Source organism: Scyliorhinus canicula, chromosome 13, assembly GCF_902713615.1.
Source record: "Scyliorhinus canicula chromosome 13, sScyCan1.1, whole genome shotgun sequence".
In the NCBI taxonomy this organism is placed as follows: domain Eukaryota; kingdom Metazoa; phylum Chordata; class Chondrichthyes; order Carcharhiniformes; family Scyliorhinidae; genus Scyliorhinus; species Scyliorhinus canicula.
The window spans coordinates 122,841,141-122,866,265 of NC_052158.1; positions in this window are offsets into that span (position 1 = coordinate 122,841,141).

Below are 25,125 nucleotides of genomic sequence, written 5' to 3' on the forward strand. Positions count from 1 at the left end.
TGAATGAAGAGGTATGTTCCAGAAACATATATATAGACAAAGTCAAAGATGCAAGACAATGCTTTGAATGTGAGCATTTGCAGGTAATTAAGTCTTTACAGATCCAGAGATTGGGGTAACCCCAGGTTAAAGAGGTGTGAATTGTCTCAAGCCAGGACAGTTGGTAGGATTTCGCAAGCCCAGGCCAGATGGTGGGGGATGAATGTAATGCGACATGAATCCAAGGTCCTGGTTGAGACCGTACTCATGTGTGCGGAACTTAGCTTTAGGTTTCTGCTTGGCGATTTTGCATTGTCGCGTGTCCTGAAGGCTGCCTTGGAGAACGCTTACCCGGAGATCAGAGGCTGAATGCCCTTGACTGTTGAAGTGTTTCCCGACTGGAAGGGAACATTCCTGCCTGCCAATTGTTGCGCGATGTCCGTTCATCCATTGTCGCAGCGTCTGCATGGTCTCGCTAATGTACCATGATTCGGGACATCCTTTCCTGCCATGTATGAAGTAGACAACGTTGGCCAAGTCACACGAGTATGTGCCGTGTACCTGGTGGGTGGTGTTCTCATGTGTAATGGTGATACCCATGTCGATGATCTGGCACGTCTTGCAGAGATTGCCATGGCAGGGTTGTGTGGTGTCGTGGTCACGGTTCTGAAGGCTGGGTAGTTGCTGCCAACAATGGTTTGTTTGAGGTTGCGCGGTTGCTTGAAGCCAAGTAATGGGGGTGTGGGGATGATCTTGGCAAGATGTTCATCTTGATTGATGACATGTTGAAGGCTGCGAAGAAGATGTCGTAGTTTCTCCGCTCCGGGGAAGTACTGGACGACGAAGGGTACTCTGTCGGTTGTGTCCCATGTTTGCCTTCTGAGGAGGTCAGTGCGTTTTTTTGCTGTGGCGCGTTGGAACTGTCAATTGATGAGTCGAGCGCCACATCCCGTTCATACGAGGACATCTTTCAAAGTCTGTAGATGTCTGTTATGCTCTTCTTCGTCTGAGCAGACGCTGTGTATACCGAGGCCTTGTCCATTGGGGCTGGCTTCTTTACTTGAGGAAGGAGCTGCGTTCCGAAAGCTAGTGTTTGAAACACACCTGTTGGACTTTAACCTGGTGTTGTAAGACTTCTGACTGTGCTCACACCAGTCCAATGGCAGCATCTCCACATCAAAGTTAGTGTCCAACAGGTTTGTTTGGAATCACTAGCTTTCGGGGCACAGGAATCACCTCATGAAGGATGCACTCCAAAAGCTAATAATTCCAAACAAACCTGTGGACTTTAACCTGGTGTTGTAAGACTTCTTACTGTGCCCAGCCCACATCAAATTAAGACATGCATTTCACCAAAAGAGAGGCATCAAAATCGTTTAATGCTGCTGAAAATCTTTTGAAATAAGGTCCCCATATCTTTGTAATTATTAAATGCTTGCCGCTAAACCTAAGTGGTGCTTTTTTTCAACAAAACACTCTACCCGCATTCTCCCCATTAGCAGTATGCCGTTAAGTTAGTACAGAGTCCAAAACTGATTGTGAGAAACATGCCCTACATGGAACCATGTGATGACACTCTCATGTATAAAACTGCACGTTAATCTGGACAGTCGGGAGGCCGTTTCTAATGATCCCTGCTAGATGACAAAAGTTGACAACAGATGAGGTCAGGGTGCAAATTCAACATTCCCCATAATCACTGCATTTGTCTACATAAAGAATGCCCATTTGGATGGGGAGAGCTACCAAGCATTTATAAAACCATATCCCAATAGTAGTGTTTTCAGGGCAGAAAGGAAGACATTTGCAGACCATGTGTAAATTTCTATATTTGAAAAATAAATAAGTAAATTGAGTGCATTTCTGTCGGTGTTTCTAGTTATATGGTTAGTGAATTTTTTTCCCCAGCTTGCTCGAAAATGGTCCGGCCGTTTCTCGCTTGTTGTCCTATTTCAGAAATTTCCTCATGAACTTATTTTATGCTTTTTGTCAAACAAGATGGCAAGTAACTTGAAATGAAGGATAATATGGTGAGGAGATTCAGGCTCATGAGGCATTGGGCTGTATTACAGCTTCAATTTATGGCATCTAATGATGGAAAATCAGCTCATTACTTTATTTCTTCACAAGGAAGATTATTCAGAGGGAACAAACAGTTGAGGTACAAAATGCTTCAAATTCACACTGCTATCTTCAGGTAAGCCCCAAACAAACAACTTTCATTTGAAATATCAAACGGGAGAAGAATACTTATCGTGATACTGATTTTTTGAGTCCTCGTTTGTGGAAATCATTGAGCGGAAGACTACAGGCAGTGAAGCTGTGCTATTATTGACTCATGCGTGGGACAGATGAGATACTTAGCAGAGTTAAAGGACTTGGCAATTGAATTTTGTGGCATGTATGACATCCATGATGGAACCATCAATTCACGAGACATGTGCTTTCAGATATGAACAGTGGTTTTAATCTACTTACTTCAGAGCCAGCCCGTTACCCGTTGAACTCACGATGAACTCAGGCTGGCTCTGGACACGGTTATTCATACAGCAGTCTAGGGGGAGGAGTCGTGGGCGGAGCCAAGGGTGGAGCCCTGTACAAACTCCTGAGCATTCCCAGAGCTACTCCCCCTAGTGGTCGGATAACGCTACTGCGCTTACAATAGTATTCACAGTGTGAATTACCAAGTTACATTCACCACAATCCACAAAACAATAAAGACATCCACAAAATAATAAAGCGATTCATAAAACTATAAAACTTTGATCATAGGCCACACAGGGAGCTAAAACTCAGCATATGTCAGATTGTATTTTTTTACTTTTTGATCCTTCGCTGAAGGATCATAATACAATGCTTTTGCATGCGCACTCAATGTGCTGTCTGGTACTGCCATCAGTTCTTTTCAATCAGTACACAATGACACCATCTAGCCTCACAAATGGATGGATGGGTAAGATACTTGGAAGCTGCCCGTGCCTGAGGAATTATGCCAAATTTGAAATGCTATTTTCAGAATAAGAGGGAACAGAAAGGTAAAACTACTGGAGGAAACCAAATCTGTTTTTTTCACTCTCTCCTTGCCAGCCCAAGGTAAAGGACATAAAATCACAGGTTGAGTCTTTGGACACTAAGGGGCAACCCTACCTAGGCCCACACCCCTGCCTTATCCCCAAACCCCACCTGACCTTTGGATACAGGGGCAATTTAGCATGGCAAATCCACCTAACCTGCACATCTTTGGACTGTGGGAGGAAACCGGAGCACTGGGAGGAAACCCATGCATACATGGGGAGAATGTAAAAACTGCACTCAGTCACCCAATGTCAAACCCGGGCCCCTGGCACTGTGAGATAACAGTGCCAACCACTGTGCCACTCTAGATACCAGCAATACGAAATGTTCTCAATGTTAAAACCAACAGCCTTTGCCGAGAACATTAACGAACTGGTACATGAAAAATAGTTTCAGGTTTACCAGTTAGACAACTAATATACAGATTTAAAATGGTACCTTGAAATACTAAGAATTTAATACGCTTGGAATACTTTTTGACAAATTTACACCATTTGAGGTGCAGGGAAGTAGAGAAAAGAAGAGCAGAGATTTGGAAAATAGAGAAATCATTAACTTTTAGGGAGATTCACAGAGTTAAATCTTCAGAGTAAGAAGTCTTACAACACCAGGTTAATGTCCAACAGGTTTATTTGGAATCACTAGCTTTCGGAGCATCGCTCTTTCATCAGGTGATTATTTCAACGGGTGGCCAGCATCCGGGCGGGAGTCATCCTAGCACCCCTGGTGCCACCTGGGCACCTTGGCACTGCCAGCCTGGCACCCTGACAGTGCCACCTGGTCACCCTGACTGTGCCAGCTGGGTGCCAGCCTGGCATAGCCAGGGTGCCCAGGTGGCATTGCAAGAGTGTCAAGCTGGCTGTGCCAAGGTGCCAAGCTGGCATTGTGCCCACTCTGAGGATTGGGCCGGGGGTGCCCTGACCAATTGTGGTAGGGTGTGAGGGGCCCAAGGACCCCATGACAGATGAGTTGGGGCATTGGGGGGAATCCCAGAAGTTGTACCGGGGGCGGGGGGGGAGGTCATGAAATCGGGCTATTCAAAAATGGTATTCACATCCCTTCCTGCTCGTCAGCGCTCCTCAGTGCAGGAAATGCTGCTAAGTGCGGCCTCAGCTGGGACATGGAAACAAGACAGAATGCCGGTGTGTTGTTATGTTACTTGAGTAACATAAGCCGTTACTTAGTGTAGGCATTCTCCCCATGTATGCGTGGGTTTCCTCTGAGTGCTCTGGTTTCCTCCCACACTCCGAAGATGTGCAGGTTAGGTGGATTCGCCATGCTAAATTGCCCCTGTATCCAAAGGTCAGGTGGGGTTTGGGGATAAGGCAGGGGTGTAGGCATTGCTGAAGGATATTCCAGACCTTCAGGTAAGCTGAACGTAATTATTGAGCGATTAACAAAGCTCCACACTCTCCTAATCGGAATCTAGTAACACAGTATATTCTACTAACTATATGAGCTTGCTCTAGACCACGTGCTATGGTGTGACGGTGCTGTTAATCACACACGTCTTGCTCTCTAGGTTTCTGCCAGTGGAAGAGGCAGGGGCCTGTAAACCTTGTCCTTTCTATAGCGGTCACGTGGTGCCCTCTTGTGGTGATGCCACCGCTGGGTGTCCTGATTACCCATTGGTTGTGTTATGTTCTGATGACCCATTGGTTATGTGTTTGCATATCATTACAGCCGGTAGATAGCAGGTCGTTCCCGGCGTTTATAGCGCAAGCAGCACTGGAAACGACCCCGCTAACCTCGCCCAGAATGCCCAGAATGTTTCAGTTTGGTTAGATAGCGTCCTAATTATTTAAATCCAGACAGTGAAGTCCAGAAAAGTATTTTACCATGCTGGCATCTGTGCCCAATCTGTCCTCATCTGACATTCACATTCTAATATAAACAAGCAATCAAAAATAACTAGCTGTCCACTCTACACGCCTCATGACTCCCTTCTGCCATCTAACCATCCATGGACAGTGCTCCTGCTCTACCTTATTTTCTCCACTCCAGCCTGGAGCCACTGATAGGAATTATATTATTTGTATAACTCTTATGGCTGGGATTAGCGAGGTCAACACAGCTGGAGATTACTTCTAGGATCTACATTGAGTTGACAATTGAGTCATCATTCCAATTTTAATTGTCAGCCTTGGTTCAATGGTAGCATCCTTACTGCTCAATCATAAAGGTTGTGAGCTCAAGCTACATTCAGGACTGGAGCGCATGATCTTGGCGTAAACTTCAGTGCAGCGTTGAGAAAATGCAGCCCTGTCAGAGGTGCTACTATCTGGGTTAAAAATTAAATTGGATTGGGACTGGTTTTGGCCACAGGATACATGATATGTAATTATACCTGGTCAAGTTGAGGTAGACAGCGCACAAACATCATGCTGTGTGTTCATCGACATGATTGCAGAATGGAATCTACTGAAAAATGCACTGCTGACTGGCTGTGCATTCACCAGGGAGCCCAGGAGCTGATGGGCCGATCGCCTGCACATCTTTAAGGCAACCTGTCTCTCTTAAAAGAGGCGTGAAATCAGGGTACAGCAATTGCTGGAACAATTTCAGAAAGTCTTGGATGACAGGAAGGAGATAATATTTAGTGGTTAGAGGGAGGTTGCCCAGGTTCTTGGAAGGAAGGTTGGAGGCAATAGTGTTAGAGGTACAGTGGAGGAGACCTTCAAGTCGCCCCAATAAAATTCAACAGCCTTCCACCAGCCTTCTGCAGCCACGGGGGTTGCACTGCACTAGATAGGCAAAGGCACCTATTAGACAGGCAGTAAGAGAACGCACGGGGTGAATTGTTCAGTTTTGTTTGTATGTAGACATGCTACAGGATAAAGTTGTTATGGAATGATTTTTCTGTCGTGTCTTTTATTTGAGGCTCCAAATGAGACTGTGATGGTCTGCAGCAGATGGATGGAAAGGCAGGGAATTGTGGAGCAACAATATGTGGGAATAGATTTCAGGGGAACTGGACTGTAAGTCACTCATTGATGGGTTGGGTAAGCTGGGTCTATGTGAACTGCGTTTGATGCAGTGTAGAGAGAGACAGGCTTCCAACACTTGAAAAGATGCAACAGGATTTTATTGAACAACTAACTATAATACATGCTTAACTGTGGGTTGACTCTATGCTGACTTGACTGGAGACCTGAGGCTAACCTGACCAGACTAACTGACTATCACATGGTGCTTGTTCTAGCTGCTGCTCACGAGCTCTGACTATCTCAGAGGCTGGATCCCGAGAGAGCGGGAAATCTGGTGCCCTCTGGCTTTATAGTGGCCGTGTCCTGTCTGGTGATTGGCTGCTGTGTTCTGTGTGTTCACTGGTCATCCTGTGTGTCAATCACTGCCTGTCTGCACTCCATCACATACCTGGATCTATATTATGACATCTGCCCCCCTTTTTTGTTGTTGTTTTAAAAACAATATGTGTACAGGTTAATAAATAATGAATATGTGTACAAAAAGCTGACTATATACAGAATATGCTAACTTATATACATGGAAAGGTGTCTAGAGCAGATAGAGGGCAGATAACACATGATAAAAAAAAGATATGTACAGATGTCAAAACGATGCGAGAACAAGGTAATGCAACATTCAGACTATAAATTCAGTCTCTGTGGCGGGCGACAAATTCTTGTTGACCGCCTCAAGGGTGGGTCAGGGGCCGCCTGCACCTGAATGGGCGGAACTGCCTCCAAAGCGGTGGTCGTAGATGTCGGTAGAAGAACTGGCAGATCGGTGGCCTCGTGGAAGGGCGTGTCCTGAGGAAGCAGTGTGCGAGGCGGGACATCATGGTTGGGTGGCGGGCGTGGAAGTCTGCGCAGTGCCCGCCTATTACGCCAGAGAATGGAGCCATCAGGCATGCGAACGAGCAATGACCTCGGGGTCACTTGCTTGACCACCACAACCGTGGCGGACCAGCCACTGTCAGGCAGCTGAACACGAACTCGGTCAGCAGGGACCAGGTCGGGGAGATCTGTGGCATGGGCGTCATATGCCAACTTGCATTGGGCCCGAGACTGCTGCATCCTCTGTATGACTTGGAAGTTGTCAAGGTCCGGAATGTGGATAGCTGGCACCGTCGTTCACAGCGTGCAGTTCATTAGGAGCTATGCTGGGGACAGCCCAGTGGACAGAGGGGTCGCTCTATAGGCCAACAGCGCCAGGTTGAAATCAGAACCCGAGTCAGCAGCTTTGCACAATAGTCTTTTAATGATGTGGACCCCTTTTTCAGCCTTCACATTCGGTTGGGGGTCGTGGGGGCTGGATGTGACGTGCTGAAAGTTGTACAGCCGGGCAAAATCGGACCACTCCTGGCTGAAGAAACAGGGGCCATTGTCACTCATCACCGTGAGTGGGATTCCATGTCGGGCAAAAGTTTCCTTGCATGTCTTGATTACCGCCGCCGACTTGAGGTTAGACAGTCTGACCACTTCGGGATAGTTGGAAAAGTAGTCCACCAGGAGGACATAGCCACGAACCTTGGCATGGAACAGGTCAACACCAACTTTGCACCACCGGGAAGTGACCATTTCATGCAGCTGTAGAGTCTCTTTAGGCTTGGCCGGCTGGAATTTTTGACACGTCGGACAATTGAGGACCGTGTTGGCGACATCTTGGCTGATGCCTGGCCAATATACTGCCTCTCGGGCTCGACCGCGACATTTTTCAACCCCCAGGTGACCCTCGTGGATTTGGCCAAGAACCAAATCTCGCTTGCTCTGTGGGATCACAATTCTGTCAAGCTTCATAAGGATGCCGTCTATCACCGTTAGATCGTCCTTGACATTATAAAACTGGGGGCACTGCCCCTTTTGCCATCCATTCATGAGGTGCTGCATCACCCGCTGGAGCAGAGGATCCCTGGCCGTATCCTCACAAATTTCCATGACCCTCTCATCAGTGGCCGGAAAGTTGGAGGCACAGAATTGCACCTGCGCGTCTATTTGACAGACAAAGTCAGTTTGCTCACATGGCGTGGTGATAGATCTGGAGAGTGCATCGGCCACAATGAGCTCTTTGCCCGTGGTGTAAACCAGGTCGAAATCGGAGCGGCGGAGCTTGAGGAGAATACGTTGTAGCTGTGGCGTCATGTCATTGAGGTATTTTTGTATGATGTGTACCAATGGCCTGTGGTCCATCTCGACCGTGAATTTGGGGAGGCCATACACATAATTATGGAACTTGTTGATCCCTGTAAGGAGGCCCAGGCATTCTTTTTCAATCTGAGCGTATCGTTGCTCAGTGGGTGTCATGGCTCTCGAGGCATATGCAACCGAGGCCCAGGAGGAGGAGTCATCCCTTTGGAGGAGCACTGCCCCAATGCCATCCTGGCTGGCGTCGGTGGATATTTTCGTTTCCCTGGCGGGGTCGAAAAACGCCAGCACCGGGGCCTTGGTGCGTTTTGCCCTGAGCTCACGCCACTCTTGCTCATGAGCCGGTAGCCACTGGAAGTCCGTCGGTTTTTTTACTAGATGGCGGAGAGCTGTGGTGTGTGGCGCCAAGTTGGGGATGAACTTCCAAAGGAAGTTGACCATCCCTAGGAAGCGGAGGACCACCTTCTTGTCCTCTGGGGTCTTCATGGCGTTGATCACCGACACCATGTCCGCATTTGGCTGCACGCCTTACTGTGAGATGTGGTCGCCAAGGAATTTGATTTCTGATTGACCGAACGAGCATTTGGCTCTGTTGAGTCGGAGGCCATGCTCGTGGATCCTGTGGAACACCCACTTGAGGCGTTTGATATGCTCTTGGGGAGTTGTGGACCACATTATGATGTCGTCGACATACACTCGCACCCCCTCGATGCCCTCCATCATTTGTTCCATTACGCAGTGGAACACCTCTGAGGCGGAGATGATGCCAAAGGTCATTCGGTTGTAACAGTAGCGACCGAACGGGGTGTTGAACGTGCACAGCTTGCGACTGGGCGCGTCCAGCTGTATTTGTCAAAACCCCTTAGAGACGTCCAGCTTTGTGAAGAATTTGGCATGCGCCATCTCGCTGGTTAGTTCTTCTCGTTTAAGTATTGGGTAGTGTTCCCTCATGATGTTGCGATTCAAATCTTTGGGTCGTTACAGATTCGAAATTTCCCTGACAGCTTCTTGACTCAAACCAGGGAGCTAACCCAGTCCGTGGGTTCCGTGACCTTTGAAATGACGTCCTGGTCCTGGAGGTCTTGCAGTTGCTGCTTGAGGTGGTCCTTGAGGGGTGCCGGCACCCAACGCGGTGCGTGAACCACAGAGGTGGCATTTGGTTTCAGTAGGATTTTGTATCAGTATGGGAGTGTGCCCATACCTTTGAACACGCTATGGTATTGCGCTATGATGTCATCAAGTTGAGCCTGGAAGCTATCATCTGGTGAGGCTGGTGCCTGTGCAGACGACATGGTGTGGACCCTAGGTTCAGGAGTTTGCAGGCCCGAGCACTGAGCAGGAAAGCTCTGTTGCTTCCTACGATTTCAAATCGCAGCATTGCTTTTAATGACCTATTGGACACCGCAAGCTGGCATGAGCCACTGGCAGCAATGGCATTGCCATTGTAGTCGAGGAGCTGGCAGGCCGGTGGAAGAATGCTTGGTTTGACGCGGATGGTGTCGAGGTCAGACTTTGAATTGAGGTTTGCTGAAGCGCCGGTGTCCAGCATGAAACGTATGCGAGCCTTGTTGACCGTAAGGGTAGCACACCACTTGTCGTCAGGATCAATGCTCAGGATTGGGAGGTGTTCCACCATCGTTGAGAAAGGCAGTGCATGCTTCGTGATGATGCCCTCCCGGAATGGGGATTTGAGGCCCTCAGCGTCGGGATCTGGCAGACTGTCGGGGTCGGAGTCTGTCACGGCTGTTCTACTGATCGGATGCTCCTGCGCTGTGGTTGGGATCGCTGTGTGCTGGGCAGTGGAGCAGATCTGCAAAGGGCTGTGTAGTGGCCAAGCTTGCCACACTGGAGACAGCGTTGAGATTTAGCCGGACATTGCCGCTTTGAATGGGCGGATCCACAGTTGGAGCACGTCATGACTCCGACGTCAGGACGTTCCGTGCGCCACCGCGCATGCGCAGTGTGGTCAAACGACGTGCGCACTTGCCCGGGCTGGTCGTCGGTCTCACCGTCACCTCAGTCATGGCGCGCATGCGCTGGGGCCCGGGAAAAGCTAGCAAAATGGCCACTCTCACCCAGACTCAGTCCCTGTATTTATTTGATGGCCTGTACCCATTCTGCCTTGTGGGGGTTGAGCCTTGCCGTTTCTGCAGCCTTGATATGGGAGTACCGGTTGTTAGCGTGCCCATGGAGGATGCAGGTCTCGATGGCGATGGTAAGGGTGAGCTGCTTAACTTTTAGGAACTGCTGGCGAAGGGAATCGGAGTGGACCCCGAAAACGATCTGATCATAGTTGCATGACTGCGCGAAGGTGCGGAGATGGGTAAAAAATGCCTGGAAAAGTTCATCATTACCCTGAAGCCTCTGCTGGAAAACGTACCGTTCAAAGCTCTCATTGACCTCAATGTCACAGTGGCTGTCGAACTTCAGCAGGACTGTTTTAAACTTCGTCTTGTCTTGACCTTCAGCAAATGTGAGGGAGTTGTAAATGTGGATAGCGTGGTCCCAGGCTGTAGAAAGGAAGAGCACGATCTTCCTGGCATCCGAAGCGGCCTCAACGTCGGTGGCTTCAAGATAGAGCTGGAACTTCTGTTTGAATATCTTCCAGTTTGCACCGAGGTTGCCGGCGATGCGGAGCTGCGGGGGAGGGCGGACGCTGTCCATGTTACCGGATGGCTGATCGCTGGTCAAAGGCTGATTATCTCAAGGTAGGTCCGTCAAACTTCAGCACTACTCGCTGGTATCATGATGTGTTGGGTAAACTGGGTCTACGTGTACTGCGTTTGATGCAGTGTAGAGAGAGACAGGCTTTCAACACTTAAAAAGATGCAACACGATTTTATTGAACAACTAACTATAATACATGCTCAACTGTGGGTTGACTCTATGCTGACTTGACTGGAGACCTGAGGCTAACCTGACCAGACTAACTGACTACCACATGGTGCTTGCTCTAGCTGCTGCTCAGAAGCTCTGTCTGTCTCAGAGGCTGGATCCTGAGAGAACGGGTGTAGCCACTGTAGCCACCTAAAATGGACACTGAACCAAACAAAATGGAGAATCGCTAAGACTGTAGGGAAAAACAGTTTAGCCAAGGCAAACAGCCTGCAAACACTCATTAGCATTTTGCAAGCAGCAAAACCAGTTTCTGGCCAGGTGGAAGATCTCCAACCAAAGGTGATAATGGCAGAACGTTCTACATACTAATGAGGCAGTCCAGATCTAGGCACACACAATGGCAACATTTGGGTTTGAATAAGATACTTGAGTGGATGTCCAGACAGAGCGGCACCAGAAGTATCCACTATAGAAACCGCCCCCACCATCGAGAAAGACCCTTACATTGGAGGAATTCAAAAGATATCGATTGGAAGCTATCCAATCGATACCTAAAGGTAAAGCCCGCCCAGGAAGAGGGAAGGACATTGGGGACCCCTATAAATATAGACCCCCACACATGGTCCTGTCTGTTGTTTCGTGCTCCGGCTTTGACCAAGACCTCCAACTCGTATCCTGACTCCAGCCGTTGAGCACCAGCCGCCGAACCGTAAGTGCCAATACGACGCTCGCTACGCGAACCAAGCCCGCTAGACCCCCAGTGACCAGCACGCTTTCTGAAGGTTGCAGCCCAAGACCGGGACGAAGGCCTCGCTCCCTGACCTTGCCTGTTCCTGTGTAGTTAAGTATTCTGTTTGCTTAGTTTAGTCATAGCTTAGTCCCTTAGTGTGTGCATGCGTATTTATTATAATTGTATAATAAATATTGATCGTTTGGAACTTACTAATCGGTGTATCGTTTTATTACTTTGAACTTGACCTTGAGATATCTGTGAGTTGTCTATATGGCAACTGGCGACTCCTGAGCTGAAAAATACATAAGACAGAGCCTAGTGGTGTTAAGCACACGGCCTTTAACACAGGCAAGTTAATACACCCCAATAAACGCGTTTTGCGCCCATAGCAAAACGTGCAACACGGGAAAACAAGTGCCCTCTGGCTTTATAGTGGCCGTGTCCTGTCTGGTGATTGGCTGCTGTGTTCTGTGTGGTCATTGGTCATCCTGTGTGTCAATCACTGCCTGTCTGCACTCAATCATATACCTGGATGTATATTATGACACTCATGATTGTCTGTCCAGAGAAAATAGGCACCAAATGCCTCCTCTGTTCCTCCTGAGAGGGGAGTGGGGGACATATGCAGGGGCATGTCAGCAGTGCAAGCCAGGACCACCGTGTAGCCCGTTGGACCTGAATGGGCATGGGAGTACTCACCATGCTAACATGTCTGCTCTTCAGCCCCGGTAGAAAATGGATTTCAGAGTTCCGCGAGGAATGGCTGGCATCTGCCTGGCTGCAGCGGCCCTTGCCAATGCATTGAGGCGGAATGAACAAGAGCTGCTTGGGGAGAACGCTGCAGAACATGAGAGTGACTCAGAGGAGCAAGGGCCAGCTGGTGTGGCTGGAGAGCCGGCCGTCCAACAGGCCAAGGAGGAGGTGGGAAGGGAGCACTACATCAGGCCTTGTGAATATCGGCAGCGCCTGTCATTCATGGACTTGTCGGATCGAGCGTGTCGCCGATGACTTTGGGTGTGCAGGGAGACCAGGTGACGTCTCTGCTGGAATAACGGAGATATGGGAGAGGACACCCGCTCCCGTTGGCTGTCAAGGTGAAGGTCGTCCTGAATATCTATGCTGTGGGGTCCTTCCAGGTGGTGAGTGGGGACTTGTCCAGGATTTGCCCGACCTCTGTACACAGGTGCAAATGCGCCGTCATGGCTGCCCTATTTTCCTGGGTAGCACACTATATAAACTTCAACATGGACCGAGTCCGTGAGGTCACCCGTGGGATTTGCCGCCATTGCAGGCATTCCCCAGGTCCAGGCGGTGATCGATGGGACACCAGAAGAGCATCGCCGCATGATGGGGTGCCCTTCATAAACCGGAAGGGCTTCCGCTCATGAATGTTAAGTCAGTGTGTGACTACTGGCTGCACATCATGCATGTATGCATCCGATACCCGGACAGCGTGCACAACGCATTCGTCCTGGCACATTCGTTAATGTCCGACACCTTCCAGGTGCACCCTCAGGTGAGGGCTTGTCTCTTAGGCGACAGGAGTTATCTGTTGCAGTTGTGACAAAACACCTTTCCAGAGGCCCCAGATGTGGAGAACCTTGACAGCGGCGCCCATGTAGCAACCAAAAGTGTAATCGAACAGTGCATCAGTGCCTTGAAGATGTGGTTCAGGTGCCTTGACCACCCTGGTGGGATCCTCCAGTATAGCCCTAGGAGGTCTCCCACATCGATCTGGCCTGCTGCGTCCTCCACAACATCGCGCCGTAGAAGGGCAATATGCTGGAAGAGGAGGAGGATGAACACCAGACCTCGTCCGCAAGGAAGATGCAGTGAAGAGCCAGGATGGCACGGTAGCATAGAGGTTAGCACTGTTGCTTCACAGCACCAGGGTCCCAGGTTCGATTTCCAGCTTGGGTCACTGTCTGTGCATAGTCTCCTTGTGTCTGCGAGGGTTTCCTCAGGGTGCTCCGGTTTCTTCCCACAATTCCTGGGGCGGGATTCTCCCGAATCCCCGTCATGGTCCGACGCCGGCGTAAACAATGGCGCAAACCACTCCGGCGTTGGGCCGAATGGAAGTTGCGGAATCCTCCAGACTTCCGAGGGCTAGGCCGACGCCGAAGGGCTGGCACGAGTTAGCGCATGCGCAAAACCATCAATGTGGTTCCGTGCATGCGCAGACCGGCCAGCGTACTCTAGCAGCGCATGCGCAGGGGGTGTGAAGGGCTCCGCCATGGCCGGCGCAGAAGGAAGGTGTGCCCCCATGCCACAGGCCCACCTGCAAATCGGTGGGGGTCGGATCCCCCCCCCCCCCCCCCCGAGGACCGCACCAGCCGACCTACCAGCCAGCTCACCGGCGGTACTGGCCAGAAACCGACGGCCGCTCGGCCCATCGGGGCCCGGAGAATTGCCCGGGGGGCCGCTGCCAACGGCCCACGACCGGCGTGGCGTGATACCCCCCCCCCGCCTGAAAACCGGCGGCAGAGAATACGGTAGTCGGCATCAGAGTGGCGGGTGGGAGGGAATTCACGCCGCCCCCCCCCCCCCCCCGGGATTCTCTGACCTGGTGGGGGTCAGAGAATCCCGCCAGTGCTGTTTGGTAATTTAGATATTCTGAATTCTCCCTCAGTATACCCGAACAGGCGCCTGAATGTGGCGACGATGGACTTTTCACAGTAATTTAATTGCCCAGTGGATGTGGGCTGCCTTCTCCTGGGGGGAAAGTTAATGCACAGTGTGAGGCACCCGACCACGGGCAACACAGGGGGCCGCTGCTAGTGGTCCGTGTGTGCAGGGCAACTGGATGTGGCAGATGGTATGGGTATGGGATAGGATGTGTGGTCGAGTGCTATGGACTGCTGGCAGGTGGGGTTTGAATGCCTCAGAGGAGGGGGCGTGAGGAGATGCATGCGGCATGAGAGACGGGGCTGGTGCCTGGGACATGGAGGCGGTGATTTACCTTGGCTGTCCTGGGGGATTGTCCATCCTCACGGGGCACTGCTTACCAGTCCATCCTGGTGAAGGCCGCATGGGGGCTGGGTGGCTGAGGGCTGTGGGACAGGGGTGGGGACAGGGCTGGTTCTAGGGTCACAGACGAGGTGACTCACCCTGGCTGGCCTGGGGATTGTCCATTCCCACACGGCATTGCCTAGCCGTCCGCCTGGTGGGGTCTGGGTGTTGAGGGCTGAGGGGTGTGGGATGGAGGGTAATGACGGGGCCACAGAGGTGGGGATTCACCCTGGCTGGCCTTGGCGGGTTTGCCCTCATGTAACGCTACCTACCTGTCCACCTGGTGTGAGTTGAATGGGGGTGGGGTGTGTGGGGTTGGGGTGTGTGGGACGAGGATGACTCACCCGGGCCATCCGGGTCACGCTGAGGAGGCTGCGCAGCTTCTTCCGGCACTGCTGGCCGTTCGTCGCGGTGGTGTCCATGGCGTTCACAGTGCTCAGGCCGCTTGACCTTTGGGGTGGCAGCCCTCTTCCCACCCGGTGAGGAGGGTGTCCATCCTCTCCTCCACAGAATCCAGTAGTGTCTCCATATCTGCATCTGTGAACCTTGTGTCCGCTCTATGGGCTGCCATTGTCTTGGCTGCTATGTGTGTGGCGAGTCGAGTGTGTATATGCAGCTTCAGCTTGTCAGTCTCTCTAGTGCAAATCCCATGCCAGCGAATCCGATGCTGGCATTGGTTGCAATCGCACTAGTGTCACATGGCGCGATTGCTGAACCATTAGCATGTCCTGAATGGCTCCGGCACTGGTGCCCCCATCAGGAATGGGGAAAACCCCCTATTCAGTCCCAGCATCGGCACTTAGTCTCTCAAACGGAAAATCCCACCCACTGTTTTGTTGCAGCAAGATCCGCTTCATTGAAAGCCTTTAAAATATTCAATGCAGAAAATGCAAGCCAGTTAGTATTTGAAACAGGTTATCGTTTTCGTGTTTTCTGCATTTCAACAGAGATTTAATTTCAAAAGTATGTCACTGGCCGTAAATCACTTTGGGATATTCAGATGTTGTGAAATGCGCCATACAAATGCAAGGCTTCTTTCCTTCTCCTTATAGGTTGGCTAGCAGGGATAGATGAAGTTTGTGTGTTTTTTTTATTCAGTCAGGGATGTGGACTTCACTGGCTAGGCCAGCATGTATTGCCCATCCCTAAATGCCTTTGAGAAAGTAGTGGTACGTTGTCTTCTTGAACTGTTGCAGTCCACGCTGCCTAGGTACACCCACCGTGCTGTTAGGGAGGAAGCTCCAGTATTTTGACCCAGCTGCAGTGAATGAATGGCGATGTATTTCCAAGTCAGGATGGTGTGTGGCTTGGAGGGGAACTTGTATGACTCATTCAAAAAAGATCAATGGTGATGGGCCCCATCCAAAACTTATTTTTAATATTTCAAATGCTGAATGACTTATGCATTTTCTTTTTTTAAATTTAGTGTCCAATTCATTTTTTGTTCCAATTAACGAGCAATTTGGCGTGGCCTCAACACCTAACCTGCACATCTTTGGGTTGTTGGGGTGAAACCCTCGCAGACACGAGGCGAATGTACAAACTCCACACGGTCAGCGACTGAACCTGTGACCTTGGTGCCGTGAGACAGCAGTGCTAACCACTGCGCCACCGTGCAGCCCAAACTTATGCATTTACATTGCCAATTCAGATTTCCAGCTTTTCAGCTTTTTTTTCTTTGTGAATATCGATTTTTATCTGCACATTATTGGTTTTCGATTGCATAGCCAAAAAGCATTAGAGATATCAAAAGAAGAAGGTCATTACAAAGCACAGCAGCTGGTCCGATAAAAGACACAATGCAAACAATGCCTTATTCTGTCAAGTGGCATGCGTGCCTGGAAGTGACATCATAAGTTCACCTCCGCCAAGATGCAAAGAATTCACAAAGAAATTGGCTCCGAGAATCTGTGAGATTTTACCAGCTAGTTCTCAGGCTTGAATTTGAACATGACAGTACATTGCATGTAGTGACAAAATCACAGAAGAGTTACAGGTAGTTACCCGATTAAATTGAAACATAACTCCAAACACTTTCTAAATAACTAGTGAAAACAGCATAACCACCGGCAATTAATGAAAATAAGCCATGAGTGATTTTATACTTATCTTTCCTATTTTGAAGAAAGATGGCGCCGGAGCGAGGCAACTTGTTGCAAGCTGTTCCCAGCATACCCTCTAATTCTATCTTTTACTCTCGTTCTATACTTCATAAATAAACTTCATTCTAACTCTTTTAAACACGCTAACAATGTTCTAATTCAATTACTTACAGATTTAGCCCTACTGCCATCAGACTTTTGAATGGACTTACCTCGTATTAAGTTGATCTTTTCTCTACACCTTGCTATAACTATAACATTATATTTTGCAGTCTCTCCTTCCTTCCCTATGTACGGCATGCATTGTTTGTACAGCCTGCAAGAAACAATATTTTTCACTGTATACTACCACGTGACAATAATAAATCAAATCAAATCAAATCAACAGGTTCTCTGAAAAATATTGGATCAGCATCAATCAACTTAAGTTGTAAAATCTGATGCTAAATCTGAGTTATCAACACAGATAAAAGATTATCTCTTCCCTTTTCTGAAGGCGATATTTTGATATCAGTTGACCATTTCCATTCATAACAGATCCTGACTGACATATCCTAAAAAAATGCCTGCAAAATATTTCCAAGCCCTTTGTATCCCCGCATGCATTAGTGAAGATCAAAGTCACGCTATTGGAATAATCAAGTAAAAACAAGTTTGTTCTACTACTATACTTAAATGGGCACTGAAAGAAGCTGTCTGCAGACATTTTTTCTTATTCATCTTGGTATCTAGCCCCAACAGAGAGTGTTACAGTCTTGTAAAATAAAGACATTACAAGACCTGAAGGACAATGCTGGTCACTGATATTGAAAGGTCTAAAGAGAAAGATTCCACCAGCACAACACCATCCTCCATAGCTGGAACAAAAATATTGACATTTTCCTTCATTCGATAGACTTTGTCGCAAAATATATTATTAGTTTACTTTTCCTTCACAAATGAAACTGAGAACCTCTGCTTGCTTTGAACTGATTGGCTTCTGATTAACTTCAAGAGAAAGAAGAGCTTAAACAATGACAGCTGTTTGAACGTAAGCGGAACCCAGGTGTGCTTTCATGTGTCACAAGAAAAAATAATTGCAAAAAAAATGATCATCACATTACTGTACATTGCATTGACCAATTAGCAAACAGAACCATTCAGCTCCTGCAGTTATTCCATCAGAGATGAATGATTTCTATATTTTCATTCATTTAATCTGTACCTTCTTTCTCCAAATCCAACCCACTAAATGCTTTAAAACTGGAAAATGGTGGAAATACTCAGCAGGTGAGGCAGCATCTGTGGGTGAAACCTAGTTAATGGATGACATTTAATGTGTCCCCCGAGGTGAGCTTGGAGCCAGGGGTCACTTAATTGAACTAGGGAGCAGAGTGGGAACCCTATCACCTTCCTGCCTTGACACAAACTGAGGTCCTCAAGTGTTATCTGAAAAGGAAGAATGTACAGGATCATGGGGAGAAGACGGGGAAATGTAACTCACTGGGCGGGATTCTCCGATCGCTGACACCCGAGAATCCCAGTTTGCACCAAAATTGGCAGCACCACTTTTGCGATGCTCCACCCCTCAAAAATGGCATTCTTGAAGAGTACGGCGCACGCCGTTGGGACGGCTTCAGGACGTCACCTGAGGCCCAACCCTGATGTTCCACCCCGATGGGCCGAATTCCCGATGGCGCGGAACACTTATGCTATCTTTATTCGTGGACCCCACGTGGCGGCTCTGGACTGTGTCCAGCATCGCCACAGGCAGGGGATGGAGTAGCCGTGCCACTCGCCGGGGGTGCTTCGGCGAGGGCTGGGGTACTGATGGGGGGTGGTCCAGGGGTGGCGAGAGGGGTAACTGGGGGTCATTATTTGGTAGGCTGGGTCCGCCTGCGGCCGCCACTGTGCCACAGACCTGGCATTCGCCAATGGTTTTTGACGTGGGAGCCAGGAGCTTTACCGGCACGGCTGCATGTCCCTCAACGGTCCCGGAATCTGTGCAGCTGTTGAGCCATTTTTTCTGGCGTAAAACGCCACTGTTCCCATGCCGGCATCAGCACTTCATCTGGAAATCGGAGTATCCAGCCCACTGAGTGTATCAATCAGAGAGCCAGTGCACACCCAGTGCGCCAAATGGCCTCCTTCTGTGGCGTAACAATTCTGCGATTCTGTGAAGTGGGCAATTAATGTCACTCATACCACCTCTGCTACTATTCAACAAGCAGTAGGCGAGGCAGATGCCACGTGGGGAGCCTGAAAAGCGAACCCTGTCATACTTGCATGCGGGCTCCCAGAATGTAAGGGGATGAGAACCCTCACGATCAGTGTCTGGTCCAGGGCCTTGGCCTTGGGAATGGGAAGGGCCAGCTGGAAATCATTCACCTGCCCTTTCTTTCAACCCCTCTGCATCCTCCCATTCAGCTAGCCTACCGGGAGGGGAAGGGAGCAGCTAGTTTGGGGGGTGAGGGAAAGGTACCTAGGAGAGCGTGGGGTGGTCGGGATGTAGGAATGATTGGGTTGGTGGGTAGTTGGAGAGTCGGGGTTACTCAGGGGGGTAGTCAGGGGTAATTGGAGCTGGGGGTAGTCATGGAATGGTTGAGGGTTAGTTGGGGATAATCAGGGGGATAGTTGGGGGATATTTGGGGGTGGGGTCATCATGGTAGGGGGTACTTGGATGTTCAGGAAGTTACTTGGGGTGGAGGGTAGCTGTGTGTGGAGGGTCGTTTGGGGGTGCAGGTAGTTGGAATGTTAGTCGGAGGGCTAGTGGGGATCAGGTGGGTAGTTGGGGTGTGGGGGAGTAATCAAGGGGTTGGGGATGGTCAGGGGTGGGGGTAGTTGGGGCATGGGGGGTGGGTGATAATTGACGGGGGATAATAGGGGTGTAGGGGAGTAGTTTGGGGAGGTCGGGTGTGTAGTTGAGTTAGTCGGGGCTGTAGTTAGGGGAGTCCAGTGAGGGATCGGGGTGGGAGAGTCAGTAATATTATTACCCTAGAATTAGAAGTGATTTGAAATCTTCTAACTTTTCCTGGGTAGCTATTCAGCTCGAGTGCTGAAACCATCCATAGTCTTTGATTTAAATCAGAGGATCAAATAGTTCCAGGTGCAGACAATTTGCCCACGGTAAGTTTGACTTTCTGGCAATTCCAGTGCTGTTCTTGCATGGGGACTTCCTGGGGGTCCTGCAGTGTACCTTCTGGGGTACCTCTGGGGTGCAGCCCCCACAGATCGGAAGTTCTGGACCTGCTGAGCAGGTTATGTGTTGGTGAGATTTAAGATTTTATCCCTCTAAATGGGGGCAGCAGTTAAAATGGTCTGTGGATGTAAGTACTCCATTAAATTTATCGCTTAACTAGTTAAATTGCGTAATATAACTACAGATAACAGTTTAGTAAAATTTATAAGTTTGAAACCTAAACCGGGCAGAGCAGTTGATGTGTTGTAGCTGCAGCATGTGGCGCTGGTGGACCCCATTGTGATCCATGGCAACTATGGCGGCAGGGTCTGCTAAAGAAAGGCTTAATGTGGGACTGAGTACAGTGCTGCCCACACATTGATGTAAGAAAGCAGATGATCCAGAGTCAGAGACGGATAGGAATGGATAAAGACCTAGACTGGAGTCAGCTCCGTATCTGTGAATATATGGATGCTCCACAGTGTCCACAGTCGCCGCTCCAGCTCTGAAATCCGGGCTTCCAGGAGCTGTAGCTAGAGACACCTTCTGCACACATGTTGGTCCTGGGCACTAGAAATGTTCCCGCTTCCCACATGGTGCAAGAGGAGCAAACCAAGGCTTTGAGATCTCCTGCCAAACCTTACCCCTTTAAATTAAACCTTTGGAAGATATTTGATATTAAATTTAATCCAATTCTCTATTGCCCATCTTTCCTTGTACTCATTACTACCAATTATAGCCCTTACAGTTTATAAACAATAAAAAATATTTTCAACTGATTTTCAAGTGATGGAAATTGTCAAGACTTATTGACCTTACCCACTACTTACTAATCAGCTCTCTTCCTTCTCCGCTGCAGAAGGGCTAGACCACTCTCTGAAGATTTACAAAGCAAGGAGAAAAGGCAAAGAGCACCTCTTCCCGCCCTGCACCAAACTGCCACTCTGTTTCAAATTCCCAAGTTTGAAACTCAGTCTGGCTGCGTCAAGCTCCAGATGTGACTTCTCCCACTGCTCGTGCACAACGCACACTGTGAGTGCACTTTGAGGCCCTTTTCTTAAATAGAGCTGAGATGGACTGAGCTGACTCGCACACCAGTTAGGCTTCAAAAGTAAGTAATCAACACCTAATTCGGCTTCAGGTTAGGCTAGGTAATTCAGAATTTATGTGTAGTCAGGGACAGGAGGCTGAGACTACAAATGGGGCAGGGCATGGTAGTCCAGAATTTAATATTTTACCCTTTGCAATTAGCCCAACAGGTTTGAGGTTCTTGCAGCTTGTGTAGATGACAGAAAGGACGACAGGGCAGAAGAATGAACTCATTATGGTACCATGGTGGAAGTGGCCATTCAATTGGGATGGGCAAAAAAGAGTAGATATAATAATGAACAGTATAGTTTGGTGGATAGACAGATAGTTAGGTAGTTAGGTGTAGCCGAGTGTGTGAGCCCTGTTGTCTGTCCGGTCCCAGGGATCAGGACATCTCCTTCCAGCTGGAAGGAAACCTGGACTGGGAGTGGATGGATCCAGTTGCCATGCCTACAGGAGATGCAGGTCTAAGAAAGAGGTTATGCTGAGGGATATTCATACCTAAATACTAAACTAAAAAGCAGAATAACAAAGCAATCTCTACCTCAGCCACGAGTAAATTGGCATAGGGCAATTAAGATCAGAGGCTTGGCTCAAAGATTGGTGCGGAAGAAATAGGTTTCAATTCAATGGCACCGGTAGGAGGGAAAGTGTGAGATGTATTGTTGGAAAGTTTTCAATCCTCCTGGCTGCCTGCGGGTCCCAAACTTTACAATAATTATCGAGCTGCTCTGGAAGCAAGATCTTTTGATGAGTTGGTAGAGCTGATTGTGGTAAACTACTGTTACACCTACATAAGGTGTTGTAAGGTAGGACCTGTACTACAGGTTTGCCATTAGTCCCTGCCTGCTGGCTCCGCCCAGTAGGCGGAGTATAAATATGCATGTCCTCATTCAGCAGCCATTTTGCCAGCTGCTGTGGGAGGCCACACATCTTAGAGCAATAAAGCTCTAAGATTTTCTAAACGATGGACCTCCGAATCAAACCGTATCGCCTGCAGCTGGATCTACAATCAAGTGACGCCAAAAAGGACTTTAATCACTGGCTAGCTTGCTTCGAGGCGTATATCAACTCAGCGACCACCCCTGTTCCGGAGGCATAGAAGATACAGATCCTGTACTCAAGGTTGAGCTCCAACGTGTTTCCTCTGAGCCAGGACGCCCCGAACTACGCCGAAGCCATGGCACTCCTCAAAGAAAACTACGCACAGAAAACGAACACACTCTTCGCCAGGCACGTACTCGCCACTCGCTCTCAACTCCCTGGTGAGTCCATAGAAGACTTCTGACGGGCCCTAATCCCACTCGTCCAGGACTGTGACTGTCAGGCCGTTACGGCCACCGAACATTCCAACCTTCTTATGCTTTGCACTGAGTGCTGAGCTTGTGGCATTTGAGTGCTACAGTGAGAGTTTGGTGACTGAGGGAGTATAAGGGTTATTTAAAGTCTAGTATTTCTTTTATTTAGTTAATTAACTTAAAAGTTGCTGTTTGGTCTATAAGAAGGTGAATTTTGAATCAGCTTTAAACAAGGTTCTACTTGGACTTACTTGCAGCTGGAGCTTGTTAATTAGTTAATTGCATTAGGCCAGTTTTTAGAAGCTAGAGTCACAGTATAAATAGGGGCTAGATACAGTGCAGACTTTGTTTGCACTGAGTGCTGAGCTTGTGGCATTTGAGTGCTACAGTGAGAGTTTGGTGACTGAGGGAGTGCTGAGCTTGTGGCATTTGAGTGCTACAGTGAGAGTTTGGTGACTGAGGGAGTTAGGTGAGGAGGGAGTAAGGTACTCCTTTCATTTAATTTCCTATATTTATCAAAGAGCGTGAAGGGAACCAGGAGTTTAGAGTACAGCTGACTGGGAGCAGAGTCGGAGGGCGGAGGTCCAGTTGGTCCACAGGGCAGCTAATTCTGTAAAGTAAGAGGGGATGGAGGCTAGGGCAGTTGCATGCTCCTCCTGTAGGATGTGGGTGGTGAGGGATACCACTGGTGTCCCCGCTGACTATACCTGCGGGAAGTGCACCCAACTCCAGCTCCTCAGAGACCGTGTTAAGGTACTGGAGCTGGAGCTGGATGAACTTCGGATCATCCGGGAGGCAGAGGGGGTCATAGAGAAGAGTTACAGGGAGGTAGCCACACCAAAGGTACTGGACAAGAGTAGCTGGGTTACAGTCAGGGGAAAGAAAACTAACAGGCAGACAGTGCAGGGATCCCTCGTGGCCATTCCCCTTCAAAACAAGTATACCGTTTTGGATGCTGTTGGGGGGGATGACCTACCGGGGGAAGGCCCCAGCGGCCAGGTCTCTGGCACTGAGTCTGGCTCTGGGGCTCAGAAGGGAAGGGGGGAGCATAGAAAAGCAATAGTAATAGGAGATTCAATGGTTAGGGGAATAGATAGGAGATTCTGTGGTCGCGAGCGAGACTCCCGAAAGGTATGTTGCCTCCCGGGTGCCAGGGCCAGGGATGTCTCTGATCGTGTCTTCAGGATCCTGAAGGGGGAGGGTGAGCAGCCAGAAGTCGTGGTGCACATTGGTACCAACGATGTAGGTAGGAAAAAGGGTGTGGAGGTAATAAACAAGTTTAGGGAGTTAGGCTGGAAGTTAAGGGCCAGGACAGACAGAGTTGTCATCTCTGGTTTGTTGCCGGTGCCACGTGATAGCGAGGCTAGGAATAGGGAGAGAGTGCAGTTGAACACGTGGCTGCAGGAATGGTGTAGGAGGGAGGGCTTCAGGTATTTGGATAATTGGAGCGCATTCTGGGGAAGGTGGGACCTGTACAAGCAGGACGGGTTGCATCTGAACCAGAGGGGCACCAATATCCTGGGGGGGAGGTTTTCTAGTACTCTTCGGGAGGGTTTAAACTAATTTGGCAGGGGAATGGGAACCGGATCTGTAGTCCAGCAACTAAGGTAGACGATAGTCAGGACGCCAAAGCACGTAGTGATGCAGTGGGGAAGGTAACAATGACAAAGGAGAGTACTTGCAGGCAAGGAGATGGGTTGAAGTGTGTATACTTTAATGCAAGAAGCATCAGGAATAAGGTGGGTGAACTTAATGCATGGATCGGTACTTGGGACTACGATGTGGTGGCCATCACGGAAACTTGGATAGAAGAGGGGCAGAAATGGTTGTTGGAGGTCCCTGGTTATAGATGTTTCAACAAGATTAGGGAGGATGGTAAAAGAGGTGGGGGGGTGCCATTGTTAATTAGAGATAGTATAACAGCTGCAGAAAGGCAGTTCGAGGGGGATCTGCCTACTGAGGTAATATGGGTTGAAGTTAGAAATAGGAAAGGAGCAGTCACCTTGTTGGGAGTGTTCTATAGGCCCCCCAATAGCAGCAGAGATGTGGAGGAACAGATTGGGAAACAGATTCTGGAAAGGTGCAGAAGTCACAGGGTAGTAGTCATGGGCGACTTCAACTTCCCAAACATTGAGTGGAAACTCTTTAGATCAAATAGTTTGGATGGGGTAGTGTTTGTGCAGTGTGTCCAGGAAGCTTTTCTAACACAGTATGTAGATTGTCCGACCAGAGGGGAGGCCATATTGGATTTAGTACTTGGTAATGAACCAGGGCAGGTGATAGATTTGTTAGTGGGGGAGCATTTTGGAGGTAGTGACCACAATTCTGTGACTTTCACTTTAGTAATGGAGAGGGATAGGTGCGAGCAACAGGGCAAGGTTTATAATTGGGGGAAGGGTAAATACAATGCTGTCAGACAAGAATTGAAGTGCAGAAGTTGGGAACATAGGCTGTCAGGGAAGGACACAAGTGAAATGTGGAACTTGTTCAAGGATCAGGTACTGCGTGTCTTTGATATGTATGTCCCTGTCAGGCAGGGAAGAGATGGTCGAGTGAGGGAACCATGGTTGACAAGAGAGGTTGAATGTCTTGTTAAGAGGAAGAAGGAGACTTATGTAAGGCTGAAGAAACAAGGTTCAGACAGGGCGCTGGAGGGATACAAGATAGCCAGGAGGGAACTGAAGAAAGGGATTAGGAGAGCTAAGAGAGGGCATGAAAAATCTTTGGCGGGTAGGATCAA